The 22,293-nt window shown below is 36.0% G+C and overlaps 1 long non-coding RNA gene across 2 annotated transcripts; it reads left to right on the top strand.

Annotated features, from left to right (window-relative positions):
* The first annotated feature begins 61 nt into the window (after positions 1-61).
* Positions 62-20,331, top strand: LOC149412290 (uncharacterized). Of its 2 annotated transcripts, XR_016304591.1 has the most exons (4): positions 62-218; positions 518-3,020; positions 6,459-6,740; positions 17,333-20,331. It is a non-coding gene; the product is annotated as an uncharacterized LOC149412290 (long non-coding RNA). The 2 variants fall into 2 exon arrangements; XR_016304590.1 differs by lacking the exon at positions 62-218 and having other exon boundaries at positions 261-3,020.
* The last annotated feature ends 1,962 nt before the right edge of the window (positions 20,332-22,293 follow it).

Below are 22,293 nucleotides of genomic sequence, written 5' to 3'. Positions count from 1 at the left end.
CAATCTATGCCTATCCGTGATTGGTTTATTCACTGCCGTCTCTATACAGATGGCAGTGGTTTATTTCATAAATAAACCACGTTTATTTATGGATGAATTATGGCCTAGCCTAAATTCACCTATATATTTATGGGTTATGTTTTAAATTCTGAAATTTTTAATGTTTATAATATGCAAAATAAAAATAAGTCCTTTTATTTAGCATGACAAACTATGTGGTAACGTTTTAAAAACAAAATTAAAGTAATAAGAGAAATGTTGGTCGCAGATAAATAAGATTATTTCCATTCTAACCTCAAAAATTGTTGAGGTTTAAGATGCAATTATTTAGAGATTATGCTAATAATATTATCTATATCTTGTGCTACACCACAATTTTATGTCTGATAATAATTATCAGTTAATAATAATGATCAAATTTGGGTCTCATAATTATTATTCATCTTTCTTTGAAATAATTAGTGAAAAAAATGAACATTGAACTAAACTAAACACTGATTGTGAAATCACTTTTCAGGAGGGAATTCAAGGAATAACCCCTAAATACTCTAGAACTGTATGACTGACAGAAGAACATCGTAACTATCCACCGTGATTGGTTTATTTATGTATCCACCCCAAGGAAGCTAAAAGTATCAATTTGTTATCTTAGACAAAATTTTCAATATGTTTCGAACTTTGATTATATAAATGTATATAATCAAAGGTTTCGAAACACGTTTTTGACTTGTTTTGCAATGGCAAAACCAACCAGCAAACTCAGGGGCTTCTTTTTCTGGAAGAATTGATGTGGCAAAAAGTTCCATGAGTAACCAGACCATATGTCCCGTTTTTAACCTACCATCCCATTTTTCGGTACTACGTCGTGTTGTCCCGAGGAAAACTTCGGGATGCCCAAAGCTGTTATTAAGAGCATAATATTTGGAAAGGTTACACAAGCTGATTGTATCCCTATGTGGAATATTTATCAACGATCTGCTACATCTGATTGGGCAAATTTGATGAGAATAAAAAAAAATAAAAGTGGGAAGAAGTACAAAAGTAATGGATGCACAAATTGAAAAGAGATTGGTGCATTCAGGTTTTCATTAATGTAGTGATATGCAGGTACCACTGCAAGGTAGTGAACGCAACCGAAGCTGCGCATGCAAGGCAGCGAGTGCAGCGAACAGGGCGGCCATCGCAAAAGGCAAGACCAGTCAAGTGTGATGGTGCAGAATCCTCAGAGTGTGAAGGGAGGTGGGAAAGACTTGATAGTGAAACTGGTGAGCAAACATGGGCTTTAAGCGTGGAAGCTCTACATGATCAGCATCACTGTAGAGCGAACGCTTCATCTTGCCCGGCTGGTTGGTGCCGTGGTGAGAAGAGAGGACCTCGATAGATGCTTACGTTCCTGCATACAATGCTGGACACTTGACCCACAGCCATCATCCCATGAAGCGGGTAATCTCAATGTTGCGACAACCTGAAGTCGCTTAGCAGTTGACGTTACTCATTTCGGTAGGAAATATTTCCTCACACTCATCGATTGTGTCCAAGTAGATTTGCTGTGTGGCGGGAAATTGAGTCAAAGAATGCAGCTTCGATTGACGTTTGGAAGAAGTGTTTCTGGAAAGAGGCCCACCTGATGAAGTTCTCATGGACAATGGTACAGCATTTCATTCCTATAGCAGATATGTTTTAAAGATGGAATGTACGTCAAAGATTTCGCATGGTATACCGCCCAGCAGGGAACGGAATAGTTAAAGAAATCAGCCAGAAGGGGAAGCGATCCCCTGGACTCAATATTCTGGTACAATCTGGCTGCGAAGAGTCAGGATGATCAGGGTGTTATGCCGTTTAGTTTAGTTCACACTTGCTCGTACAAGCACCCTTCTGCACAAGTAGGCGATCTCTTTGCGGTTAAGCCAGTAGATCATCAAGCTGGAGGCTTGAAAGGCGGACAAGACTTACTTCAGTCAACAACATCAAAGTAGATGGCATACTGAGTCATGTGCTTGACCCGCGGAAGATGCCTGTCAGAGAACGGACTTGGTCTGAGGAGAGATGCAAAGGACTTGCTGCACGTCCCACCTTCAATCTTTTAGATGTTTTTGAAGAGGATGGTGAATAACCGGTACCTATGCATCAGGAAGAGAAGCACTTTGAGAGAGATGGCGAACTTGAAGGAGAGAGCAGCACAGAACAACGACCCACTAGGACACGAAGGCCTTCGGGTTGGTTAAGTCAATTCGTGCGGTGATGATGGCATCAGGGGGGCCGGGTGGTTGCAGGTACCAATGCAAAGTAGTGAATGTAATCGCAGCTGCGCACGCAACTGGAGTGCAGCGAGCAGGGCGGCCATCGCAGAAGTCAAGACGTGTTAAGTGTGACAGGGCAGAAGATAATTAAATCACAGTTTTAAAAAAGATGCAGAAGTATTAATTGAATGAATACCTTTTTTTTTTAAACGAAAGACAAACATTCCCGGATTACGAATAACCCAACAATAATCCTAGCTACTTCTACTACTACCACCACAGTAAGCGGAAAATGTTGCTTGTGTTGTGATGGAGGACTTAGCCAGCCGAGGGATTGAACACAGAACACCTGGGTGGTACCCAAATGCGATGCCAACTCAACCACTGACTCAAAAACCTATTCCCTTATTTCAAACATCATTAGGTTCATGGGAAAACAGTTACAGGTGGAATACAGGGTGGGTAGCTTGCTAGTATGTAATATATCAAAAGATATAAGATTATACGTACCAGAAAGATCTAGGATCAATTTATTTCATAATTCCTAAACTAGCAATAGAGAAGTTTCTGTCTGCTACCTCAGTTGTCCAATCATCATATTAAAAACCATGCGAAGCGCACCGGTATGAGAGGATAGTCCATCGATTATATGGAACTATGCATGGTCACCATACAAAATAATAGATCTATTAGGATCCAGAAGATGAAGACAAATTGAAAACAATTAAATTTGTGACTCCCCATTGTGACCACCGACAACCGTCAATATTGGCACAATAGGTTAGTATTTTTGATGTTATTATTATGGCATGCGTTTCTTATTTTATAAATATCTCTATTTTTTATGTTCACATTGTATGGGAAAATATTACAGACTGACTGAAGTTTCGGTTTCAGCCAGTTTCAGCCAATGATTTTTTTTATAACTATACCGTTTTTAAGCAATTATACTGTATTATTTTTAAGTATTAGTAAATAGACTAGATTGAGAAACTATTAGACCCAAAAATATTTCTCTACTAACTGGGTAATTAAATTAGTTAAGGAGATGCAGTAGTCATTCAAAAATTCGAAACTGGAGGGGGGCGTGATATTTTGTGAGGGATTATAGAATGACGAGACGAGTCTTAACAACCAATAAAAAGATAGCACGGGCCAAACTAGTAACTCCCTGTTATGCCCCTAAACGCACACTGGTAAAATTTGACTATAATTCAATCATTTTGATTAAATTAAATAATTATTTAGGATTATCAAAATTCACTGTAAAACTCATTCAGCAACGGATTAATTCGTAGAATGCGTAACATTCATTTATCATCTTTGAAGTAGGCACAAAATTTTTTTTTTAAATTTTGCATGTATTTTTTTTTAATTTTTATGTGACACCGCACAAGAGTGCCTCTGTCTATACAGTGTAAAAACGGGGGAGATATATTGCTCCCAGTTGGGCAGCGTCGTGGGGTGGGTTAAGGAAGGGGCTGTAAGGGATTTATTAATGCAGGTCTGGAATATATGAAGGAGTTATAACAGTTTCCGGTAGCTTGTTCCACATACGAGCTGACTTCCACAAAACTAATCAAAGAAACAACTAGTTTCTAGTTTCTTAGAGCAGGCTCCATTTAAATATCTGTAAAATAGACTCAGCATGCCTACATGCATTAGATACGACAATAAGTCTGTTTACATCTACACATCATAGACTCCAACTGCATACAAATAACATATGATAAAGAAACGTGTATTCTTGCGATGTACAGATCTCCTTCCAAAAACAACATTACACATTTCCTAACTGCACTTTAAAAACAAAACAATACTTTAAAAGAAATCAACAAAAATATCATCATCATTGGAGACCTAAACATAAACATCTTACAAAACGGACACCCACAAAACATAGAATACCTAACACTACTAGCACAGCATGGACTGGAGCCAACGATAAAGGTTCCAACACGAGTCACACAAAACACAAAAAGTTGTATAGATCATATAATGATCAAAACAAAACTAAAAACCAAAACCGTAGTACTTGAAAGCACTATCACAGATCACTACATGAATATGATAGCAATAGACACCGAAAACACAAAACCCAACCAACATAAAATATTCACAAAACAAATAATAAACTACTCAAACTTGAAAGAAAAACTCAAAAAAATAGACTGGAGTACAATATACTAAATAGAGAATGTTGAAGAGGCCTGGGATAAATTTAATAACATGTTAGCACAAGAAATAAATAATAACACTTAGATAAAACAAGTAAAACTCACACAAAGCAAAAAAAATTAAACTATGGATAACACAGGGAATATTAAACTGTATTCGTAAACGAGACAAAATTCACAAACAAATTAAAAATACATCCTACGACATGTAACAACTTAACTACTATAAAAGATATAGAAACATCTGCACAAAAATTATTTGAGTGGCTAAGGAATTGTACTATACAGAAAAACTTAAAAAAGAAAAAAATAACCCAAAGGAAATATGGAAAATATTAAAAGTAGTTACATATACACAAAAATACAAACAGAAAAATACTATTGAAAATCTAAATATTAACTCAAAAAAATTGGATGTCAATACAAATACAGAAACTATAGCAAATCATGTGAATAACTTCTTCGCAAATATAGGAAAAGTTTTAGCGAACCGTAAATTGCATAACACAAACACACTAACACAAACAAATAGATCAAATATTAATAAAAAATCGACACAACACAGATTTACAATAAAAACAACCTCGGAAGAGGAAATTGACAAAATAATAAACACATTAAATACAAAGTGTTTGTTTTATTTAAAAAAAAATAACTATAGACCCAATCACTCTGTTAAACTCGCTTTCAAAAATTTTCGAAAGAGTATTAAAAAACCAAATTATAAAATACCTAGAAGAAAACAAATTAATCTCGGATAACCAATATGGATTTAGAGAAAAAATAGGCACAAAAGAAGCTTTGGCATGTACAATAGATTATATACATAGCAACTTAGATCAAGGGTACAAATGCATAGCGATATATCTAGATTTAGCTAAAGCCTTTGACTCAATCTGCCACTGATCCTGGGTTCGAGTCCTAGATGTGACCGTATCCTTTTCTGATTTTTCTGTTTCAGATTTTCGTTTAGAAATCGCTAATATTGTCTTCAATAATTAAATATTACAATTTGAGGTTTTACTCAATAAAGTTATTCCGAAAAATAAATTAAAAAAATTGATTCCCCCAAAACCGACTGCAATGACATTGATCATTGGAACATACAAATTTTAAGGAAGCTAATATATTGGTAGGAATAGGTATAAGTACGAAGATTATGTATGAGATTGTGCATGAATAGCCCAATAAACGCCGCACTCCTAATGTTCGAGGCAAACAAATAATTTTTTTAGCAGTCTAAAAGGCAAAAATTAAAAACACATCTAATAACTTTTTTTTGGCACATTTTACATAATATGTTATGTCTAATTAATAATATGTATTTCATATATGTCATTTGTAATATTTTAATATCTACCTCTATAGATATTTGACACAATTATGTGGAAGTTAAAAATAGTTTCATATAACGGCGGACTTTAACAAATCACATTGTTGTAAGTACATAAAATTAGGTAGAGCTTAGGAACTAGGATTAACATCTTAATAAAAAAAGTATATTAAAATGTACACAAAGAAAGATCCATTGTCAATTTTATTAAAAATAAGCAAATATACCTCACATTGTTTTGGCGGCCGGGCGGAAAGAGCCGATGACTAACGAGGCTGGCCGAATGAAGAGTCGTCCCGTGCAATAATACATGTTAGGTTTCGTGCTTTGATTTGTCTTAACTTGGGCAGTAAGTGCTGTAGCTGGCTTTTTTGGGAATAAATCTTCCAATAATTATATTATGCCAGATAATAATATTCCCTAATGATATAAAGAATATAATGTTTTGGTTTTGAAGAGTATCATTTTATACTTGTTACTTATTTTTTCGTAATTTACTGCCAGTTTCGAAACGTTAAAACACATTTTTTAAAAGTTTATTTCATGAACATAATAAAATAAAACTCTTCAAAGACAAAATGTTTAAAAATTATTACATAGTTAACTATGTAATAATTTAAAAAATTTATAATAATTCGGCATTAATGCCGAAGAAATACAAAGAATATTATGTTACTTGAGATAACATGAAAATCTCTTTATTTTCAGGAATCCTTTCAGCAGAATATGATTTGTCTCCTTCAATCTGATGTTGTTCAGGCCAACCAATTCTAGAGAGAAAACTATAGCGATTATCACTATGATGACATATTTTTGTGCCTCTTCCACGAGAATATGGATGCCGTCGTGGATGACAATGATAAAACGTTAGAAATTAATATGATCTTGATTCGTGATCTTATTGACAGACCAGCCCATAAGCAGCAATGAAGCAACTAGCTCCTGACAAACTCCCTTCTATTATCTCCAGCCTGGCCAACAAGAAACTAGGTAGGTAAAAAAAACAAAGAGCGGAGACTTGTTCAAACAAAGTATAATAAAGGATGCAGTCACCATTCCGTTGGCACCAGGTTATGGTTGGGCATCTACCGATGTCTGTTGATTCCAGTGTATCTCTCCACAGGTAGCCAAATGAATTTATAAATTATAACGCCGCTCTAAATTACTAACAAATTAACACAGTTCTTAGGTAGAAAGACAGGAAAACTGTTGTTCCATTCACAATCGTATGTCACCATCAACTTGACCATGCCATGTAATCATCAGACCTCGCAAAATCATATCTCCCAAAATTAGTACAGAAAAAAAAAGCAATGGTCATATTTTATTTGATGAGCTGGGATAAAAACGTGGGAAAGATTTTTGCATTTCTTATTAATCTATAGTATCAGACGACTTTCTGTCCTTATTTTCTTAGAAGCTGATCGAAAGCTGTTTATGTAAATAAGAAACCTGAGATAATTCTTGTCTCATGTTTCAACAATGTGCATATATAAATTTATTAAATTGTCACAAGCATTTACTAAGCTTATAAGAAAAATAAAATAATAGCTATCTCAGCATATTGTAATGCACACTACGTCATGATCCATTGTGTGGGAATCAATTCGATAAGTTTTAGGTTGCACATTTTGCTTAGTTAACACTAAATATTACAATGCCTGGGCTGTTAGCTATGTCACAGGCCAGTCTTTCATGGTGTTCACTCGTTGAAGCATCTCTTACAAGTTCTCTCCCTTAAAATGGCGTTTTCTCTTGAAACTCCAAAAAACCACTACCAGTTTGGTTTGGAAGATCGTGATTACTTGCAACTAGTTGAGATGTTAACCCCCTATATAAGGAAGAGCAATAATAAGCTCCTGGGTCCTGATCTGACCTCCTACGACTGTATTCAGATATGCTTCAGGTAAGTTCTTTTGTCCATTTTCCTAATGCCTAAGTGTACAAACACACAGGATGCGGGTTTCGGCTTTCTGGCTGATGAGATTATTTGTATGTAAACGTGAGACCGCACATAGTGAAGGCAGGTTCAGATTTGTGTACGCGCGTAGCGGCGCCGATAAGCTTTACCGGAATGAATTCTTAATTCCTACTCGCTGGTGACGCCGGTTAGTGACGCTTATAGTGCAGGAAGATAGTGTCAAAATGAGCGACCTGTTAATTGCCGCCATTTTCAACAAATTGCCAATCTGGGATAAAAGAAACATTCTACACACTGTACATATGTTTTATTTCTTAATTTCAAGAAAGGATTCTCCAAAAGTAAAAATCTTCATCTGACGAGTTCGACATTTAGTCAAAACTGGGAGCTGCTTTCAGGCTACCGCCCAGATAGCGCAAATTTTACATGCGTTTACGTGTCCACAACTTGGCGCCAACTGCCGCTGACGAACTCAGGCACTGAGCACCGATAATATGAAAGCCGAAACCCGCGTCCTTTGTGTTCGTACACTAACTAAGGTCCGAAAAGAGTTTTCCATTTTTATTTTTTGAGGAAAGAAGAACATTCCTTTACATGTAATTTATAAATAACTAGCTGTTGTCTACCCGCCGTTGTTTGATTTTATGGATGGTTTTAAGGTTGTGAATTCTAGTAAACTGGGTGTAATTTTTTTGTTAACCCCTCAAACTAATTCGTTCTGTTTTGCAAACAAATAGCTATTACTCGTAGAGTCAATTAGTTCGCTTTTGGGAACAGTTCATATGGTCTCATAGAAATTGTTGTATCTCACTTAATGTCATGGTGAGAAATATGAACTAAACAGTGTTAGAAAGAGAAAACACCACACTTTATATTAAAATCTAGAAGTTACTGTTTTTGGGCAACTGACCTCTCCATTGACCTTTCCATTGTAACCTGTAGGCTGCCGCCATCGCCGCACCCTCTATTTCTAAGTTTAGTGGGGGTAGATTCAGCAGCACTCACGTGGCTAGTATTGGAGTGGTTCGCATGGCTCCTGTGATTCCTCTGCATGCAAGTCCCTGTATGTGGTTCAGTGTGGCCATCAATATTTTCAGTGTTGTTCTCCTCAACCAGACCAAGGCTGCATGCATGATTCTTTGTTTTACAACATTTTCCATAGAAGGTTGGATTGCTTCATCCCTCTTCCTTTTGCGAGTAAAGATTACCAGCTCTGTCTTGTCCGGGTGACTTCATCGATGGATTTAATAGTGGTGTAGATGAATGCTTCCTCTATATCCAGGAAGAGACCTACTGCCAGTTCCCAGGTCGCCTGTGCCTGTTCCAGTTTGTACATCAACCCGTGCAGTGCCGCGTCGATTGACTTATCTGGTTGATAGGTAAATTTCAACTCATGGAGGGGCTTTTCTCTCAGTGCCCCGTCCCTCATGTGCCTATTCATTAGCCACTCTATAGTCTTTAGAAGAAACGAGGTGAGACTAATTAGGCGAAATGCGCCTGGTTGGTTATATTCGATTCTCCCCGATTTAGGTATGAACACACTACATAATGATATGGGAATGTATTCGAGGGCACAGCATACCCTCAGGATTAGTCACGGGAAGTAGGATTGTATCTAGGCCTCTCTGTAGAAGCACTGGAAAGATTCTATTCTCTCCTGTGCTTTTAAATGGTTCAAAAAGTTGATTGTCCATTTAACTCTGGCGGGAGTAACAATTTTAGACGCAGTGTCCCAATCCTTACCTTTCCGTGTAAATCTGGTCGGTGGTGGACTTCTGTCACTTGCTTCTAACTTTTTGTAACCGGGAAAGCGTTTCTCCAGCAATTCCTCCAACTCCTCTTCTCAATTGTTGGTGAAACCTCCCCCTACTTTCCAGAATGGGCCGGCCCCTGGGTCTTTTCGTATGCCCTTATCATTGAGTCCCTCAGTATGTCTACTGCGTCCTCAATCTCTTCGGGGCAACCGTATTAGCCTGGAAATTTTGCTCCTATGTTTAGCTTCTCTGAGTACCGAGTCCAGTCAGTTACTTTTGGGTTCCTATATGTGTCGGTCCCCGTTCTTTTTGCTTTTCACTCTAGTTTAAATTCTATGTGTCGATGGTCCGAAAAGAATGGTTCATCCGACACTCTCCATCCTGAGACTCTCCATCCTGAGACTCTCCATCGTGAGACTCTCAAGGTTCCCAGAGTCAGGTCTATCACCTCCTGTCTGTTACTTATAACAAAGGTGGGTTCCCTACCTCTATTGAGAATCTCAAGGTTCACTGTTATTAGGTTTTCCAGGAGGTCTTGTCATCGTTTGTTGATGTTCCTACTCCCCCACACACTGTGGTGCGAATCAGCTCCGAATATCAGTTCCCTACCCTTTTCCCTGCAGTCTTGGATGAGTCTCGTTATTTCCCTTGAAGGTGGTGGTTCCGTAGAGTCGTAGGGCATGTATGCTGATGCCACCACTACTTCTCTTCTTCTTTTATCCAGCGTGACCGGTAACTTCACCGCCACCAGGTCCCTGCTGCAGTGTTTGGGGAGCAGTGTGCCAGCTATTCCTCTAATGAGGATGCAAGCCCTGGGTCTGTCTCCCGAGTCGTTGTAATAGAGTAGCCCTTGGTTCATGTTTAGCCCTCTGATCTTCCCCCTGTAAGACCAGGGTTCTTGGCTGCTGCCGGGCTGCGACACAAGTTTATTTGGGCGAAATTTTAATTTTTAGTCTTTTGTCTAATCCTTAGGTCACTTACCCAACTTACATTCCTCGGTGTTGGGACAGCGCACAGTGAAGGTGGCCTTCCTTATCCCGACGTACGCTGTCAACCCCATTTCCCTCAGCACTTTTATGCTATTCTCGTCCACACTCATTATCGAGGGGCCCGGTTGGAGGTGGGGATTCTTATTGGAGTTAGCTTCCAGGTCCCTCGGAGTACTGTCTTTGTTTGGGTTCCTTTAAGGCCCCGCGAGGGATGAGTCCACCGGGTTGAACTCATCGCTCCTCTCCACTCCCTTTTGGTTCCCCGAAGGCCCCAAGAGGGAAGTATCCACCACGGTAGCCTCATCTCTCCATTTCATTCTCTCTGGGTTCCCCAAAGACCCCTCATCGATGTTATTTTTTGTTTAAAATTAAACAATAACTTTGTAAACATCACTTACAGGTAAATACTTAATGCCGACCGGGTTTCGCTACAACCGTAGCTTCATCAGGGCAGTATAATATTATAATGCCCTGATGAAGCCGGTCGGCATTAAGTATTTACCTATAAGTGATGTTTACAAAGTTATTGTTTAATTTTAAATTATAATGTCACATCACAAAGTAACCGCTTCATATGAAGAAAAGTTATTTTTTGTGTTTTTACAATCCATATTTAGTCCCACGAGTATCTAGGGAATTAAAAAGTCCACTTCAGTAGAGCTAAACACTCCGAGATACGACATGGTTCTCGGAGGCACGGTAGCTCACACTTTAGCTTGGGATGGCTATTGCAGGTCGCGTTTCCACTCCCTGAGTGATGGATTTGCCACACTCCCTACGCTACTTTAAAAAATTATATGTATTTTTCTAAATATAAAATTATTTATTCAATATTATAACATGCCTAGATATCTATACAAATTCTTCCAACTCTACCTCTTATTCTGTAATCTATTTTAATTCCAAAATTATTTTAATTTTCCTATTTTTCTTACATCACATATTTCATATAAATCTTAATATTATTTTACTTCTTACAATTCTTCTGATTCTCTGGACTTTGACGATTCATTCGATTATTAATGTAATTCTATCAATTCTGTCAATTACTATTATTCATTAAAATTATTTAATTCTCACAATTATGGTAATATCTATAAATATCTTAATCTATCCAAAGCAAGTTATCATCTCAAGTTATCTGTACTGTCTCAACTCATTTAACTCATATAATTATCTGAATTCATTCATTTCAAATTATTTACTTACTGAATTTAATCCACAATATAAAAATCTCAATCTACTTAACTGTATCACTACATTTTACTCTAAAAAGTACAATTCCTTTGATTCTCCTAATTCACATGATTTAATTACTTTAATTAAATTACCTTATTTAATTCATATTACTAATATAATTGAAACAAAGAATCTAACTCATTTAAATTTCATTTGTGCTATTCGTTTTAATTGTAATGATTTTCCTTTTACTAAGTGCAAGGTTATACATAACTTACAAAGTCTTAGCTGAATCCAATCACCCAACATACACATACACACACAATAGACCCGATTAACTCTTTTGATAATTTTCTTAATATAAACCCAGAAGATTCTTTCGCCTAATCAGTTTAGCTTCCAAAAAAAACTTAATACAGAATCGGCAATCTTAGATCTGACAGAGAATATCACTAACAGCCTGGACGGAGATGACTCCTGAATTGCCATATTCCTAGACTTAGCCAAAGCATTCGACATGGTTTCTCACCCCATACTTCTTGAAAGACTATTTTATATAGGAATCCGAGACAGAAATTTAGACTGGTTCTCCTCATATCTAACTGGCAGATCGCAAACCGTGAAAATTATCAATAGCGATGTAAGTAACCCTCTACCAATTCAATTTTGAGTCCCACAAGGAAGTGTCCTAGGCCCTATTCTGTTCGTCATATATATTAACAATCTCCGTAACCTACCCATAACCGGAAAACTAATATTTTTTGCAGACAACACTGTCCTAATAGCTCGACATAAACTTGGAAAGGAACATTTGAGATAGCTCAAAATGACATAGGCCTTGTAATGAATTGGTTAGATGACAATCTCCTTACTCTCAATTCTGGAAAAACTAAATTTATAACCTTTAATCTGTCCTCCGCTACCCAACCTGCTAACAATAAAAAAATAATAATTCACTCCTGTCGAAGACCTAATTCTTCCTGTAATTGCCCAAACTTGACACAAGTCACCAATATAAAATATCTGGGAGTCATGATTGATTAATATCTACATTGGGATAAGCATATAGTCAGCCTGACTCCCCGCATTCGCAAGCTATTTTATGTGTTTCGAACTCTCAGAAATATCCTTACACCTACAACACTTAAATTAGTATACTATGCTCTCTGTCAATCCATATTAGCATACGGTATCATCATTTGGGGTGGCTGTGCTCAAACTATTATTGATCCTCTGCAAAAAGCCCAAAAAATGGTTATACGTGTTATCAATAAGTGACTCACAAGATATTCCTCAATCCGTCTTTTTATAGAGTATAGTGTCTTAAATATATGTCAACTCCATTTAAAATTTATGCTAACACATTTCTTGTACAAAATACAATAAAAAAACACTCTTACAGCACAATCATACCACCAGAAATATAACCAAACGACATTACAATGTACCTAAACCTCATACTACATCAGCACAAAGACAATTCACCTAACTAGCTCCTAAAACCTTCAACCTTCTCCCTGATATCCTAAAAAAAGAAACTACGCTCCATACTTTCAAAACACAAATAACTCTATGGATCCTAACATCTGCAATACATTTCAACTACACACCCATACATTCTACACTTTAACCCCCTATCTCCCTCAACATATCTCTCACATTCCTCAATTGATTTAATTCATATAAAAAATAGCACTTGTCAATGTTTAATTAATTATTTATCACATAAAATATAAACTGAATCAGAATTCTATAATTTAATTTACTAACTTTTATGAATATTATTAAATTCTTCAATCTTTAAACTTCACCCGCCATAACACAGGGGCATCCCTACCATGTATCATCCAATGTAAATTTTCTTTGAAAAAAAAAAAAATTCTACATATTTCTTTACCATTCAAAAACTGTTTTTAATTTTCGGATACATTCAAAAATATTCCATTTATTTGGATTTTATTGCGAAGCTGAAAACACACAAATTCTCCGAAATTCTGACAGCGTCTTTAACCCCTCTGGCCTGAAAGGTTGGATTATTTCCGTTTTGCAATAAAATCCAAATAATGGTACAATTCTGAATGGATCCGAAATCTAAAAACTGGTTTTGAATGGTGATAAAATACAATTTCAATTTTAATTATTATGAAAAAACATATGATTTTTGAAATATTAAGTTTTTTAATTATTGAAGACAATATTTGCAATTGTCAAACGAAAATTTGAAACAGAAAAAGATACAGTCGCATCTAGGAATTGAATCCAGTATGTTCGCCTTGCCGGGGCGCTGATTTGGGTTCAGTTCCTAGATGCGACCGTAACTTTTGCATTTTCTGTTTCAAATTTTCGTTTGACAATCGCTAATATTATCTTTAATAATTAAATATTACAATTTGAGGTTTTCCTCTAAAATAATAAAAATTTTAATGCAAACATACAAAAGTGTTAAAAATGGCTCACCTTACTTTACTTACTTACCTTAATGGCTTATTCGTTTAAACACGGAAGTAAAATTACTGATAGTGAAAAAATACATTTAATTATACATATGTATTATTAAAAATAATTACTAAAAAATTTCATACTATTTTCTTAAATTGCTCTAATTTTAATTCTTCTGTGATTAACTTCTAGATTTGAATATAAAGCTTTTGAAAATGAACTGTTTCAACAAATTAGCTTGAGGGGGTTAAGATATATATATAACAGTCAATAGGCCTTTGGCATATAATATTATATTCAGGTGTCCCCGACTTTTTTTATTTTTTTCATTTTTTTTATTTTTTTTATTGTACGACAGACAGGTAAGTCCAATTATGGTACAATTTTATTAAAACTAAAAATACATGTACATATATTTTTTAAAACATGGTATAGTGATATTAAACACATCTATATCCGCTGGTAGGGCATTTAGCAAGGTCATACCTCTTGTCATGCTATGTTGGGCAATGACATCTGTCCGACCCTGCGGTATACACTTCTTCTACCATTCTCTTCCACATTTTATATTCTCCTTAGGGCCCGTTCCCACTTCCGTTTTCAAATCGGAGGCGGGTCCCGTTTTAAAAACGGATGGCCAATGGCTCTGTTCACACTTCCGTTTTAAAAACGGATCCGTTTTAAAAACGGACCATACTCTACGAAAAAAAAAACATTGTTGATTCAACCAAAACATGTTATTTGCTCATTCTTCAGTAATGGTGCGTAATGGACGACGATGAAGCTCTTGTTGTCATGTGGTACTTATTAAAAAGAAGGAAAAAAGTGAAAAGAAAATTTTGGGTACACCCAATCATAGCTGAATGATTTTCTGTGGGAATTTTCCAAGTGTTAATTGGTGAGTTGAGAAGTGATGAACTAAAGTTCTTTAATTATTTTAGAATAATAATGATTGGATTATTTATATAGCGCCGTTTTCACCATGAGAAAATCACCTCAAGGGCGCTTAATGGCTTAAGAGAATGTCTATCATTTCCTTTAACCATCTACTGGAATGAGTTTCAGAGAGCTTAACATATCAAAATACAAAATTGAGAGAGTGCATTTGTCCTGAAGAAAGGCTATCGATATTTTAAAGTAAGAAAACAATAACAACTCAAATATTTTTTATTATGTGTTTATTAAACTAATACGCTCTTCCGTGCATCGTGCATCTCATTAAAGCTTTAAAATTTAAAAAAAAGTAAACTTTAAAAAATTAAAATATAAATTTTGATTCACAAAAGTTGTGTACACCAAGTGTTTTGTTTTTATTTAGTTGAAAATAAAATATTACTATACTCTTTCTTCGACCAGTGGTATTAAATTTTCGGGATTTATTTCGTTATCCATTATTGTAGTTTTGATTTATTTACTTAACAAAATAACCAAATACAAGCACGCAGCGTGCCTGCTTCCTTACGACTGGGAGCGGGCGGGGAGGGGTTGGAGTGTGGCGGGGACTCTGCCGGAACGACTAGACGACAAGTGTGAACAGCTCCATACAACACTATGAGCGAGCGTGTTCCGACACGATTTGAAAACGGACGCGCTGCGCTGGCGAGCCATCCGACAAAAAATGTCGGATCCGTTTTCAAATCGTGTCGGACAAGTGTGAACAGCTCCATACATCCACTACAGCCACTAGGGCATCCGTTTTTAAAACGGGACCCGCCTCCGTTTTTAAAACGGAAGTGGGAACGGGCCCTTACACTTCTTTCTTTGTTCATCTACCTCGGCCAATCTCATTTCTACAGCATTCCGTCTACTTTCAACTATGCCTTACTGTCATATGTATGGCAGGGTTGGTATCAGCACTCCATTAGCCGACTCACTCAAACACGAGTCTAAAAAATGACGTATTCTCGTGAAGCCACCATCAAAGTGTTCCGCTCTTGTCCATAAAGATTTCACAGTGGAACGATGCAGGCTCCATTGAAATATCTGTAGACCAGGCTCAGCATGCCTACATTGCGTCTGTGCATTAGAGATTTCAATTAGTCTTAAAAATGGGTTGTCAATCAGATGGACCGCCCTCCATTTCTCAGAATCAAGTAGGTTTATCAAGTATTTTAGGGCTCCAGCCCAGAGGTGGCTCTTATATTCAATTGTTGGACGAATGCTGGTCACTATTAGAGAATGTGCCAGCCCTATACAAGACACCCAGTCTCTTTGCCGAAATCAGAAATGATTAGGTTTTTGAGATGTTGAAACAAACTAGATTGACCATACCCCTGACAAACCTTTTCTCGGTGGTGGTCAACTTTTGTCTCAAAACTTCCCTGCTGTTCGGAAATCATAAGTGGAGGGGGAGTTGTCAAAAAGATAAACCTCATGAATGGTTCTGCCATCAGCGTAGCAATGTATTGGTGCACATTCGACAAGATTGTTGATGCGCAACAAAATAGAGTCAGTAACAGCACAGATCCTTGTGGCACTCCTGCAGATAAGCTGCCTAATATATAAATAAACGATGCTGACTAATAGATAAAAAAGTCAAGGGGTTCTCCATCGAAACCAGAGTCACATTGATGGGCGGTCCGTTTGATAGATTCCAATATATTAACCAATGGATTACAATCTTTAGAGCACAGATGTCAGGTGGGAATGCTGTCCTTGTTCTATCGATTTTTCAGTGGAAAATTCTCCTAGGAACTTGCGTCTTTGATCCTTTTTGGTGCCGTTAACATTTGTACACTGTTGACACATGTCACATGAGAACGGGTTGCTTCTACTAATCATTATCAATGGATGCTCTGTTGGGGAGGGTATGCTCACATATCGGAGAGTCATGAATCTCCCTTTTTGCCGAGATTAGTCACCAATTGACCAGGTTGGCCTGACCCCAGTCAAGACCCTTTGGAGGCAGTGGTAAACTTTTGAGATGTTAATAATGTATTGTTGATGTGCAACGGGAACAGCGTTGGCAAGAGCACAGATTGTTGTGCCACCCCTGTATTACTTTGGCAGAGATAGGAAGAAGAGTCGATTTCTATAATAAGTTCTAGTTCTGCTTGTCACAAAACGCAATCCAATAATGCAGGGTTTAATGAATCCTGTATGATGACAATTTGGCGTAAACCGTATCGCCGGCCACCTAGGATTGTGCAAAGATTATTCACATGCCATTGTTTTAGTAAGGGATTAAAGGACAATAATTAGGTGTGAAAATATAACTTAGATGAATTCTATATTAGTATGTACTCCATCTACCTCTTTTTCATTTTGGTTAATGTATAATAAAACATAAAATTTCTGCAGGTATCTGGGTGATGGCCATACTTTCAAAGCCATTTCACAATCAATAAACATTGATAAAAAGACCACGAAAGAAATCATCCTTGACTGCTGTGCGGGAATCAACACTGCTCTGCAAGCCTTCTTGGAGCCTCCGTCTCATGAGATTTGGCTGCAGATCAGAAAGACCTTTCAGCTGGACCACGGTTTTCCCTTGTGTGTTGGTGCCTTGGACGGCTATCCCATACCCCTGAAGAAAAAGAAATCGTTGACTAATGTAAAAAGTTGTTTTCAAGGTATTGCCGAAGACTCGGCAATCATGTACATGTTAGTGGATCCCAGGTGTAAGTTTACGATGGTAGACTTTTCTATCTCAGAAAATACATCTTTCAATGATACTGCGATGGGGCAAGCCTTACATAGCAACCAGTTGAATATCCCAGAGCCTGACAACTTCCTTTGCGTGCCTCTCCTGCTTCCAAGTGTAATCTGTGCACCGGTACAGTTCAAATTGACCGAATATGTGCTGACTCCTTTTGAAAATCAGCAAACTATACGCCATTTTGGGAATACCTATTTTAACAGAAGGCATGAAAAAGTCCTAAAATGCGCAAGCATAGCGTTGAATGTATTTGAAGAGAAGTTCAAGGTAGTTAACATGCCGGGGGGTATCAATCCAAAGTATGTGAAGACTGTGTTCCGCACCTGTGCTCTTCTGCACAATTATTTCATTGAGAACGCGAAAACCGTTATCAATTTGAACCAGGAGGTAATTGTCAAGTCTCGGTTGAATAGTGAGTGTGGCAATTACGATGTTTCAGGCATAGCATGCCGCGAGACCTTTATGAAGTGTTTCAAACTCCAGTATTTCTCAGGCACGTGGGGTCTCTCTTTGGGCAATTAACACCATGCATGAGTTTTCCTTATTTTAAAAGTAATATTATTATTAATAAAAACTATTTTTGGTGACCAGGGGGTGTCTGTATCTAATGCGTCAGCCTGACGCTGTAATACGAGTGATAATTTGATAGATTAGGATTTTCAAGCCTTTCTCTTTGAAAAACTCTGAATATTATTTGTTGTTGTACGGGTGATGATGAAGCACGACGGTCCAGTGGCTGTTCACAAACGCAATTCTTTATATATTTAAGCTCTCAAATATTTGGCTTTGATATTCCCATTACAATACAGAATTGATCACATTTGATCATTTGGTGTACCGTGTTAATCCCATATTGTTTTGTCTGTAAATTCAATAATTTCTGGTTTTTGGTATGCGCACATCATTTTTACTTCCTCTGCGAATATAGACTGAACAAAAATAGCCTAGGTCTTCAGTTTAGAAACACAGAAGTCTAGATTATTGTCATCAAAGCAAATCAGTTCTCCCTAATTGCTGTCTGAATTTCCTTTAACTTCAGAAGCAGACTTCTGATCCAAAGGAGCAACAATATCCATATACAGCCATATAACACAGCACCAAAATTCAAGTGTAAAAAGTTATGTTATTACAAATCTTCATCATTTCCACTTTAGTTTGCAAATCGGTTAATCCTATGCATGAAAACAGTGCATCAATCGTCAGAACTAGGTGTCAATTTTGATGGTTCTAAAAAACATGTTAAAAGACTTTAAATAATTCTGTCTTAAAAAAATGTATTAATCAACAGGAGTGAAATGCTTTATAAGAGAATGAGAGACTGCATACTTCATAGTATGCTTACTGTTGGCTAAGTGATAGGGCTAGTCATAATAGCCCATATATATGTCGAACTCCAGTTTATGTTAAATGATTTTCACTCCAACTAAAAATTTTATGTTTGAAAGCCTTTTGTTCTTCAACTGAGGTGAATTGTTTTGTACAAGATAAAAGACTGCTTATTTCAAATACTTACCAAATTTGACTATGTATTAACGCTATTCCTAATGTATCAATCCAGGCAATATCGCTTTGACCCTGACTGCTTTTCTTTTCCTCCCCACATTTAAAATTTTATACATACCTATTAAGGTTTCTTTTATTTATTTTTTATTCTGGATGATCCCATAACCCATAAGGTAATAACCAAAAATTTCAAATAATTTACAGATTTTTTTAACTGACCCTCAGGATTGCTTATGCCAGTTCTGAAATGGAAATGCTGATTTCCAGTTTACATTGAATGATTTCTAATTATGTATAAGTATTGTTTTTTTTCCTTCTGAAAAATATTTTTAATTAATAGTTTTTAACCTTATTTAGTAAATAAATTGTAGGCCTCAATTACTTAATTTCATGTGATGTACCAGTGATGATCAACCTTTATAGCCAATTTATCCAATAAAAAAATTATCGCAGGCTGTAGTTTAAAATTTTATTTCTCCAAGGTCAATCTTATTTTTACTGTTCAGAAAGTTATACCACATTTATTCAAGGAAACTTTTGGAAAAAGACTCACGGAATAAGCCTGGGTTGCTCTTCACTGTGTTATATGTTTAAGTTAGTTATTATTAGAATCCGGCATCGCCATAGCAAAATCAAGACTGAGCTATTAAATACAATTTTTTTTATTTAAAAAAAGATGTACAGTGTAAAACCATTTAAGATTAGCATAATAATATTTGTACTAATAGTTTTTGTGAAAAATCATCTGATGGGCAATTTGATTTATATTACATCATTATTTATTTACCTTTGCATAACTTAACATAAAACAACTTTAGCACAAGTTTGAAATATAATGCAATTCTAAAATAAGTCTATATTCTCAGCTCTGCTTTTGCATTGGCGATTTCGGGTCCTATTTGAACAAGATATAATGATTTCAAGTTTTTAGTATTAAATGATTGCAGGTCTCAATTACTTTTAAGTTTGTCATTTTGATCTTGATTATAACGAATACAGCCGGACTAACAATATTTGTTTCTGCAACCATTACTCGCTATGATTGCTAATATTGTGAATTCTATGGTCTCGCTATGATTGCTAATATTGTAAACTCCATTTCCATATAATTTAGTAATTTCAACTGTATTTGATTAGTTTCTCGTTTTTTCAATAAAGTTTTTATAAAGTAATCAATGTTTTTATTGCTCTGTAAATCCTACCCTTCATTTCTTATACTGCATGAGAAAAATTATTTGGTTAAGCTGCCTTTTGCAAAACTCAGTTGTGTCCTTTAACGCAAGCAGATAAGTAATTCAACATCTTCCAACAGTATCCAGTCAATGTACACCATACCACTGTTAATTCGGTTGCAAACTCCTCTGTTATCATTACAGTGGCGGTTCGAGCAATAAGGCAGGGGAGGCTGCACCTCCCCTAAAAAAAAGAAGAAAAAAGGGAAAAAATATACTCATATCCATACTTCCAAAATATAGTATACACTTTACATACTTTATTTTAAATATTACCAATTTATATATTGTATAAGCCTTAAAGTTACTTCAATATTACCCATTAATATTTCAGGACTGGTTGTCTTTGAAGCCGACTAAAGTTGTTTATGAAGCGCGCCTCAAGCAAATTAAACAACTTTTGGATCCATTTTAAAAGACATTAAATGGCTGATGCTGATAGCAATCCCTCAGAGAATGATTTTTTCAAATTAAACCAAAAAATTCCAGATGTTGACTAAATTTACTTTAAAACGAAAGCTCAAATAAAAAAAGGTTGCACCACAAAATCCATTCCAATTGTGATGTAGATTCACCTTTTTCCCACTTGTACCATCAGTTTTCGGATACCATGTACACTAATAAGGGAAATTATCTAATTGTGGCATTCTAGTATTATCTTCTGAGGTCAAAGGTTTTAAGGTCATTTATAAAAAATCTACAGTGGGCATAATATTTGAAATAAATGTAATATCAACAGTAAAGAAAGGTAAAATAACAAAAATAAAATCATGCAAGTGTGTAGTGTTTCTGATATTATGTTCTGTGCATACAAAATCGTATCTTCCCCAGGCTAGAACATTCTAATAAATATGAATATGTGTATATGAGTATGTTTTCTATATCTGTTTTGTACAAATCAGAAAGAGCCAAGGAAGTCCTATTTGTACAGAATGTACATCGCATTTGTGGTGATTTTTCACAGAAACGGTGCTATACAAATAACAAAATTATTTTTGTTACCTACTTACATATTTTAGTACTCGCCCTTATTGAAAAAAATGCATGACATTGCAAATCGACAAAAATATAAACCCCCTGTAAATAATTAACAGAGAATTCAATGTGCCCGCAACATTATTCGCTTGCACCCAATTGTACGAAGAGTTGTTTATTTATTATTGTATGGTACGGGAGTATTCTCGAGGCGAAAAACGTTTATCATATGCATCTTTTTCATATTTATTTTAAATCATGGAAAAAAAATGATCCATTAGTTTTTGTTTAAAATTGATCTACGAGTTTACAAGTCACTTATTTATTCCAAAAAATCTGTCACCGAGGTTTCAGATTCCAGAAATTAAAGGAATAATGATTGATGGTGATTGATGGGAACCGTTTCCATGGTTACTTTTGGTGCCGGTTCCCAAAGTTATTCGGGAAAGTAACTAGGTATGAATGTAAAATAACTATGGTTCTCATTTCTGGAAGCTGTAACCTCGGTTACGGCTTTTTTGGAATAAACCAAATAATTACATGAAAATAATGTCCATTAAATTTAATTAAGTTAATATAAACAGTATACAACAATAAAGAGTAAAATCGTAAACAAGATTAGTTTATTTATTTAATCCCGAACAAATAAGGAACATTTTAGCTTGTCAATGTGCGCGATGTGGCGAGTTTATAGCGTCTCTTATGACCAAGTTAGGGCAACCAAAAAGAATTGTTATGAAGTACGGACATTTTGAAAAAGTAAATTATTGTCATCTTCATATTTGCGGTAGTTAAAAAAGCATCAGTGTTCCATCTTTTAATAATATTTTGAGTTAATAATTAAAGTAAATTAGAATTTCGAAGAGTTTCAGCTTAAAATTTTTATTTAGGTC

This window comes from Hesperophylax consimilis, chromosome 23 (assembly GCF_061612785.1).
Source record: "Hesperophylax consimilis isolate HC1 chromosome 23, BYU_Hcon_1.0, whole genome shotgun sequence".
NCBI classification, from domain to species: domain Eukaryota; kingdom Metazoa; phylum Arthropoda; class Insecta; order Trichoptera; family Limnephilidae; genus Hesperophylax; species Hesperophylax consimilis.
This window is presented reverse-complemented; position numbering and strand designations above follow the sequence as displayed.